Below are 9,805 nucleotides of genomic sequence, written 5' to 3'. Positions count from 1 at the left end.
CCCTGCCGTCGCCCCCGCGCGCGCCCGGCCAGCGGCCGCGGCTCCCCGCCTGCCTCTTGCCTCAGCCGCCCCCGCCCCGCCCCGGGCTCGAGGGTGGCGGGTTGGGATGCCAGCCGCTGCCAGTCTTGTCGCCCCCAAGGTCTGGGCGCGGAGGCGCCGCGGCCAACGCCGGGCGGCCATGTTTGGCGACTGTCGCGAGACGCGGCGAGGAGGGGTCTGCACGAGAGGGTCTGGGCTGAGGGGATAAGGCGAGGCCTGCGGAGGGTCGCGCCGGGAGTGAGAGCGCACGAATGGCGCTGGTAGGGGCGGGGGGGGCGCGACAACATCCCCTGCACGGACGGCCCGGGCCTGGGGCGTCCAGACCCGTGGGGACTGGGCTAGTGGCCTTTTTCCCCCAGCGCCCACAGAACCGTCTGCCTTGGGGTCACTGCTGTCCCTGCCATCCCTTCCCGCCCGCCTGCTCCAGGAGAGGCGGTCTCGAGCCTGCGCGTCCTCAGGCGACAGCCTTTCCTTTCTTAGCCGACCGATTCTTTCCAGATGCCCTGAGAGCCCCCACCTACAAAGGAAAAACCTGGGGGTGGGGGGAAGTGAGACGTCTTGGGCTCCACCTTCTCCACCACAGGACTGGACGGCCAGGCCACACTTTCCATTCCTGTTCCTTTCGTCCCCCCCTTTGACTGCCAAATCCGCCTCTCCCTTCCCGTCCCCACGCGCCTACATCTCGCTCTCTCCCTTCATCTCTTTCCTGCCTCCTATCCTTGCTTTGTTCTTTCCTTTTATAAGTTACAGATGGACGGACTCAAACTCCGCTGCCGCTCAGACTCATATTCCTTAATGTCAGATTAATATGGGTAAGAACTTTCAAACTTTGGAGGAAAGCTTTTAATCATAATATTAACACCACCCCCCCCCCATCCCGCCAAGCCACACAGACAATTTCCTTTCCTTTCTTGTCGCCCCCTCCTTTTCCTTTTCTCAGTCTACTGGAGCAGCGGAGACACCTGCAGATCTAAGAGAAGGGAGAGAGTAGGATTGCGCTGTATCGCCTATTAAAAATAGGGAATTTCTCGACATCCAAGTCTTCAGATTTTTAGGCTTTGTCATTTTATTTGAGGTTGAGTGAATTTTCAGATCGAAGGTACCCAGATCTAAATATAAGAACCAAAAATATATCTGAAACAAAGCCGAAAGTGATGTTTGGGTTATCTGTTGTTTTACATAATTCAGAATTATTAGCGCAACTAAATACTAAAGTGCACCGTGAGATGAGGTTGCATGTTTTTCAAACCCAGAATTTGTAGCAAGCAGCTCTGAAGAAACCAACGTAATGAATATAACAATTAGTGTTAATTTCTAAATTATAAATTCTGACTTTCGTTTATAGAAAGGCTTTCTAGTTTTAATGCAGTTGCTGTTATCACCTATTTACATATTAATTAGTAAAAGGTATGGAGTAAGTGCCAGGAAAAAGCAATTCTGTGCTAAATAGCCTTGGAGGGAAACGATGTATACAGACATTACTTTGAAGCATTCTCCTTTCTATTTTTCTTGACTTCTTCAGGATTTCCTTTCCTTCATCTCGGAAATACTCATCCTATAGAGAAGAACCTACAATCACATCCTACTTTTAGCAGGTCAGCTTGCTGACCTTTTGATATGGCAACAACTCAAATGCTGTTTTAGAAAGGGAAGCCTTTATTTTAACTACAATTCAAAATATTCTGTGATGCCAAGCTAGGTTGGTGGAACAAATACTGGGGGAAAAGGGGGTGGGGAAGTATCCTCTTTCTTACTGTTTTCAACTAGATTTAGTAATTTGTGATAAAAATGCTTGGATGAGAAACCACTTGAATTACATGCCTTATGCTTTCTCTTTTCATTTGTGAGACTAAATAAAAGTGTGTCTGTACATGTAGTCACATTCAATAGAACAAGATGCCTAAATATTGGCAAAACAAGGCAAGCCAGAAATTTTAATTTCTGCTACAACACCAGTATAGATAATCCATTTTTTTCCCAGATGGAATCTCTAAGTAGATAATCCATTTCTAAACAAGTCCACTGATTAATTTGCCTGTGAGTTACATACCAAAAATTATAATTCATTGATGTTTTCTTTTACTTCCTATTAAATACACTGCTCTCTCTAGGCACGACTCCATATCTCCTTTGTGCACATGAACTCCAGGGTGTGGGTTGGAGTTTGGATGGGGTTGCTGGGAAACGGCAGAGTGATGGCCCCTGGGGAATTAGTGGGCTTGAGAGGCACATTCTCAGCTGCCACCAACACACCTCTGGGGTTCAGGTGGGAAAGAGAGGGTTGTGGAGCAGGACATGCTGAGAGCCCTGGCTGGCCTGGACAAAGGTGTGGAGAAGATGCTTTTCAGCTATGTAAGTGTCAGCCAGAAGTGCAACAGCGATGGCATCCAAGAATAAACTCATTAGCCTTGAAAAAACTGGGAGTGAGGCAGGAGAAACATCTCACCTTCCTAAATTCAGATGGAAAACCAAGTCATTAATTATACCTATGGGGGATAGGAGTTTGAGGGGTGAGGAGGTTACAGAACTGGTTATTTCCATGGAAGAAAAGGAAGGACCAAATTACAAGGTAATGGAATCTCTAATTATAGATAACATTCTATTATAATTACATAGAATAATACTAATCTAGTGAACAATAGCAAAGTAAGTTCTGGCAGGCCATTTAAGAGTGGTTTACAACTAATACCTTAATTATAGCAGGTATAGCTGTGAAATAGTAAACTTGTTTTTTTAAAGAAAACATCCTTTTCACATTTCAGCTGAACGTTGTCCTAAAGTAGTATTAAATTTGGTGAAAGAAACTGTTTCAGCCATGTTGACATTGTTAAAACATTCTTAGAACTCTTCCTTAAGTTTAATGACTGTGGCTTTTCAAAATTACTATTTAAAAAATAGCTTTTCTTTATTACATAAACAATACATTGTCATTACAGAAAACGATAGAAAATACAAATAAGCAAATTGAAGAATATAAACTCTGGATCACCCAACTTGAGATAATTGCCAAGACCTTGCTTGGTCTGTTTCTTTACAAAATCTATCTATCTATCTATCTATCTATCTATCTATCTATCTATCTACCTATCTATCTATCTATCCATCCACACAATACTGTTTCTTGATTTGTTTTTATAAAAACAGAACATACTGAAATACTTTTTTGAATCCGTTCAACTTACTCTTTAGAAAACCCCCAGGATGACTTTTTTAAAAACTGCGCAATGTTACGTAGAGGCAAACCTGAAGAACGGAATGGGTGATCATCAGGCTTTGAATTCTGAATCAGGCCTCTATTCAATCTGTTCTTTCTCTCTGGATTCCCATGGCCATTGACCTAGTCGGGGCCCTCAACGTCTCTAGCCCAAATTATTTCCCTCGCTTGCCACTTGGTCTCACCTTCAGTGTTTTACCTGCTCCAATTCCTACAGGAATGACCTTTTCAAAATACCTAACTTTTCATCAGTCCTTTGTTTAAAAAATACTTCAGTGATCTTTCAGCGCAAAGCTTTGAAACCCCTCGTCTAGCATTTACCTGAATTCTTTACAAAGAAGGCATTTTCTTCCTTAGAATCGTTTCTTTCTCTCTGCTCCAAGAGCATATTGTACACACTTACATTTATACACCTATTACCTTACATCTTAGGTTTTTACTCCCGCAGTAGGTCACGGCATAGAGAGGAAAGTACCCCCTAAACCCCTGAAGTGTGCCGTTAAGGAGGCACTTGATATGCTCGGAATAAACGAAGTAAGATGTTTTCTTAGTGTGGCTTGTAAGGGCTCTGGAGATAGTTTCCAAAGAGGAAATACAAACATGCTCCAAGTGATGGGCTGCACTCATTCAGATAATTTGGTCTGGTACTGCTTCTTCAAAGCATTGATCTTATGGGGCAGCGCTCTCCGTTAGAACCTCTTGCAATGGCGAAAGTGTTCTCTATCTGTACTGGCTATACAATAGCAACCAGCCACACGTGGCTACTGAGCACTTGAAATGTGGCTATTGTGACTGAGGAACTGAAGTGTTCATTTTAGTTAATTTATATTTGAGTAGCCTAATGTAACTAGTGCAGAGCTCTGGAGTCACATCTCGACTTTTCAAAAGTCTTTTTGAAGTACCCCCAAATTAGTGGCATCTTTATTAAGGAGCTTTACTGTATCTTAACCTCTTCCTTTAGAACATATGCAAGCAAAAGTTCCCCCACATAATGAGGCCTGATCTAAAAGAGTTCTGATAACAAGCCTAAAAGCCTCAATAATTTCTTCCTTTTTTAAATTATTTTTTTTCTTATTCTGTTTTCACAGGAGTTTGCACTTTGTGGATGAAACGAACATCTTGTCTTAGCCCAGTGCAATGTAGAAGAAAATATGAAAGGCAGTAAAATCAGGACGTCTGTATGTGTTTTTAAGTTGGTTTTGGATGGCTTCTTCAGATGTTTCCGAAGGAATATCGATGTATCAATACACACACGCACATACATGCATGCATGCGCCTAGATACCTCAATATAGGTAGATAAATGTTTCTTTAAATCTTAACCCCAATTTTATATTTGTTTTCTACTCATGTGAGATAAAAGCAACAATAAAACAATGGCACGACAAAAACATCCCATGCATGATGCACCCATTTGAAATTTTCATGAATCTAAGTTAAAAGAAACTATATGGGGGCACCCGGCTAGCTCAGTCGGAGGAGGGTGCAACTCTTGATCTTGGGGTCATGAGTTTGAGCCCCACATGGGGGGTAGAGATTATTTGAATAAATAAAACTTTAAAAAAATAAAAGAAATATGTTCTAAGGTTGCTGAAGACATCAAAACAAGTCAAAATGGCAGACACTGCTATTCATTCTTCCCCTTTGTCTTGCTAACAGAAACTCTGATTCAGGGTGAGATGGCACTATGCCCCGTTAAAGGTGGCTTCTTTTCTGGACTTCCTTGTAGCTATGTGCGGCCATGTGACAATTCTGGCCAATGAGGGGTAAGCTGAGTGTTTTAGGCAAACTTTTGCTATCTTTTCCCTGCCTGAAATTAGTGTACGATGTGTGGACATGGTGCTACAAACTTGTAACCATGAAGATGCAAGTATGAGGATGAATGCCAAAACACTAAAGACAATATGGTGGAATGACACAAGACATTAGGAACATTCCTGAAATTGTGGAATTGATACATCAGCTTGAACTGCCAAATCTGAATTTCTTGTTTTGTGAAACAAATCCCTATCTTACTTAAATTAATGTTAATTGATTTTTCTGTCCTTTGCAGCTGAACACATTCCTGTTACACGCAGTGTGTGCAAGTGTATGCGCTCATACGTACACACACAGAGGTTTGTGGGTTTTTTCTGTCTTAGTTGATGCCAAAGCTAGTAAATTGGTTAAATTTCTACTGGCTTAAACTTTTGTTTCAGTTATGAAAACACAATCCTAATCAAGTAAAATGTGTCATCTTAATTCTAAGAGTAGTAGTTTGGAAATTGCAATAACCTTTGTACAAGCATAAACATTTCCCATCAGAGTTAGAAAAGATGACTCTGTATTTCAATTCAAGGTATTGGAAAGAGTAAAATAGGAGTTTTGAACATTGGCTTTTAGGTCTGGTTCTTCCAATTTTTAACTAATTATGTGGCTTTGGCAAAATCACTCTGTCTTTGAGTTAGTTTCTTTATCCTTGTATGGGTGTTGTGAGGCAAAACAAGAAAACATACGAAGTGCTTTGTGAATTGTGATGCATTTTAGAAAAAAATATTTTATTTATTTATTTGAGAGAAAGAGAGAGCATGAGCAGGGGAGGAGGAGGGGTGAGGGAAAGGGGGAGGCAGACTCTCCCCTTAGCCCAGAGCATGACGTGGGGCTCAACACTGGGCTCAATTTGGGGCTTGATCCCAGGACTCTGAGATATGACCTGAGGTGAAGTCAGACACCTAACCGACTGAGCCACCAAGGCACCCTGTGAATTGTGATGCATTTTAATAAATCTAATTTAATGAGTACTTACTGGGTACCGAGTCTGTGCTAAGAACTCTCTAAGGATTGGTTCATGTATTCTTCTCAGGAACCTTACTTGTAATATTGTCGTAAAGTAGGGACTGTTGACCTTAAAAGTAAAACAGCAGGGGCACCTCGGTGGCTCGGTTAATCGCCTGACTCTTGATTTGAGCTCAGGTCTTGATCTCAGGGTTGTGAGTTCAAGCCCCGTGTTGGGCTCCATGCTGGGTATGGAGGCCACTTAAAAAAAATAAAAAAATAAAATAAAAAAAGGTGAAACAGCAGATGGGTTTAGGAAATAGCAGAGGAATTGCAATTCAGGACATGCCAGCTGTGGGAAAACATAGGCAAGTCTGGAGATCAAAGGAGAGGAACTTTAGAGAGAAAAGGAGGAAGTTGAATTGAGGAAGCTGGGAGCAGTGGCTTTGAATGAAGTCCATTGGAGGAAATGGACAGTTCAGGCTAATGATGGTTTCTCACTGGCTGAGCTTGTTGCTGGGCAAGGAGAAATTCTTCCTACCTCCTCATACATGAGTAGTAAAGTGGGATTCTTCCCAGTCTGTATCTGTGATTGACTAAGTGGCAGAGTGTGAGAGCCCCCCTTTTTGGCCTCCAGATGCCATTAAAAAAAAGATTTTATTTATTTATTTGACACAGAGAGAGAGAGAACACACGCAGGGGGAGAAGCAGAAGGAGAGAGAGAAGCAGGCTCCCCACTGAGCAGGAAGCCCGATGTGGGGCTCAATCCCAGGACCCCAGAATCATGACCTGAGCCAAATGCAGGTACTTAACTGACTGAGCCACCCAGGGGCCACACACTCCATTTTATTTTATTTTATTTTATTTTTTTTAAAAGATTTTATTTATTTATTCAACAGAGATAGAGACAGCCAGCGAGAGAGGGAACACAAGCAGGGGGAGTGGGAGAGGAAGAAGCAGGCTCATAGCGGAGGAGCCTGATGTGGGACTCGATCCCATAACGCCAGGATCACGCCCTGAGCCGAAGGCAGATGCCCAACCGCTGTGCCACCCAGGCGCCCCAACACACACTCCATTTTAAATAAGTGTTTGCTTTATTTGAATTCACAGAACTCAACCCCCTCGTACACGTGGGAAAATTAAAGAATCCTATCTAGTAAACTACAAATTCATCACTTTATACTCCACAAAGTACAGAATAGTTGCTCAAAAAATGTTTATGGCAGGAATAGAGGTATATTTTATTCCTTTTGAAATCCTGAATTATTTACCATTTAGGATGTTATAAACTCAGATTTGGCCACAATGAAACACTGCGACTGAAGGCTTATCCAGCACCTCTCTGTTGCCTAACATCTTAAAGGGACATTTAGAGGTACTGAAATAGTCAACCCTTATTGAGGTGGCAATCCTAGTTAAGCATCTTTGGCTAATAATTTCTATTGCCTCTGCAGGTTTTTGAGGACAGATATAGAGAATCCCCAACCTTTCGCAACCCCCTGGCCCACAGGATCAGCAAACACTATTGAATAGTTGAATGTTACGTGCTTCACAGAGACTCTTCCTTTGTGGGCTCTCCAAATGTTACTATGTTAAAATCACGTGTTGATTGGGAAATTGATAGAAGACATTTTGGAAAGATTTTTAGTAAATCCTATGTTATTTAAACACATCAGGTATGAGAGTTCATTTTTAAAAGGCAGAAAAATAAGAAATTGAGGTTCCCAGTATCACTGTTTAGGTGGAGGCATTAGCACTCACACGATAAATCTCTAAAAACAAAGCAGGTGCATTAAACCTTCCTAAGTCAACTCTGTTCCTATTATATTTTTCTTCATAGGGAACTGAAGTGCTGAGTCACTTCATCAGCCACAGGGTAAAGGTATTCTGTGATATGAGGATTGCCAACATGAGGATGCCTTCCAGAATTTCAAAGAGTTCCTGGCTATAGGACCTGTGCTAATGCATTCTGATGATCAAGGACCATAGTTTCTTTTATCTGACCATGCAGGAACTTGGCTTAGTGACAAAATGCTAAATGACACTAGAACATCTTCTTGAAAAAAAAATGCTATCAACCCAGAAGTAGTAATACGTTGGTAAAGAAGCTTGTGGTGAAAGTCAGGAAGTGCCATAACTACCTTGATACTCATATGCTTTTATAATTATGTTGATTACAAACCTCTTTTGGAAACCCATTTCTAAGGACAAATTTGGATTTGTAGTGACGGCCCTAATATAATTTCCATTGTTGCTGATGAGACAACAGTCTTACAAATCCAGAAAAGCCAGGTTTGACGTCAATGTCCTCAGTTATCCACCACTATAGATATTGTGCCACCAAAAGTTTTAATTTTTTAAAATATTTTATTTGTTTATTTTAGAGTAGGGAGAGAGAGAGAGAGAGAGAACTAATCCAAACAAGGGGAGGAGCAGAGGGAGAGGGAAAAGCTGACTCTGAACTGAGCACAGAGACTGACTCGGGGATTGATCTCACCATCCTGAGATCATGACCTGAGCCAAAATCAAAAGTTGGATGTTTAACCAACTGAGCCACCTAAGTGCCCCTTGAAAGTTTTAATTTCAGAAGACTTCCTGGACCACCCTTATCTGGTTGATAAAATCAATAATTCAATGACCAATTAACTGACATTACTGATCAGTTACTATACAGCAGGTGACATACAAGAATTATGTTTACAATATAAGAATTATGAAACTATCCCCAAGAAGTTTACAGTGTAGTGCAATGGTCTTCAAACTTCTGTATGCAGTAGACTGACTCTCTTGAAACATTAAATTAAGACTCTCAGCCTTCCTCCAAGATTAGAGCTGTCAAGTTGCAAAATCATCAGGTGGAGGATGAGGAAAGGATTGGTCTTCATGCTTTATTCTATAGGAATGTACCTTCTGGTGTGAGCGTACCACTGGGGTGACAGGTGCAGAGCCTGGGAAGTACAGTGGGCATCGTAGTGTCTTCCCAACATCTGTTTCCCTTTCTTCTGGTAAACACACACTTCCCGTCTTTACCCAATGTGCTTTAGGAGACCATGTCTTTATGTCTGATTGAAGGACTGGACACATGGCTCAAAGTCAATCAGCACAATCTCTTCTCTTGACCACAGTATTTGTCTCAGGAACAGGCACATGACCCAATTCATGTTAACAAGAGGTGAAAAAGTGTTTTCTGGGAACTTTTAGGAGAACATCCTTCCTTACGTAGAGAACTTGCAAGAACAGCCTCCTCTCTCTTTCAAGATGTAATAGAGGAAGCAATCTCTCTGGGGGCTAGGGACACCTTTCTTTCAGAATGAAGCTGACACTCTGGAGGGCAGAAAGGGAGGGGAAAAAAGGAACCAGTTGTTTAATGTGTCTAATGACAGTGATGAGCCACTCAACTCCTTTGACTCATTAACTTCTGCTTCTTTTGAGAAAAAGTTTGTTGTTTGGTGTGTGTGTGTGCATGTGTGTGTGCGCGCGTGTGTGTTACTTGCAATAAAGTAAGTCCTAGCTGTTGTGGTTTGAAGACCATAGGACTACTCTTTAAGCTTCTGGGGATAGTTTCCTAATTCTTGTACCCTAAACACCCACTGCAATATGTTGCCTGTTGTAGAGTAACAGGTCAATCACGTCAGTTAACTGGTGACTGAATTATTGATTTTTATCAACCAGATAAAGGTGGTCTAGGAAGGCCTTCTAAAATTAACTTTGAGGTGGGCCCTGGAATCCTCATGTTAAACGAGATCCTCCAGGTGGTTTTGAAGTAGGTGGCAAGTGACCCAGTCTAACATGTTTAGGT

The sequence above is a fragment of the Ailuropoda melanoleuca genome, chromosome 6, assembly GCF_002007445.2.
Source record: "Ailuropoda melanoleuca isolate Jingjing chromosome 6, ASM200744v2, whole genome shotgun sequence".
In the NCBI taxonomy this organism is placed as follows: domain Eukaryota; kingdom Metazoa; phylum Chordata; class Mammalia; order Carnivora; family Ursidae; genus Ailuropoda; species Ailuropoda melanoleuca.
The sequence above is the reverse complement of the archived record's forward strand: the minus strand, read 5'-3'. Positions refer to the sequence as shown.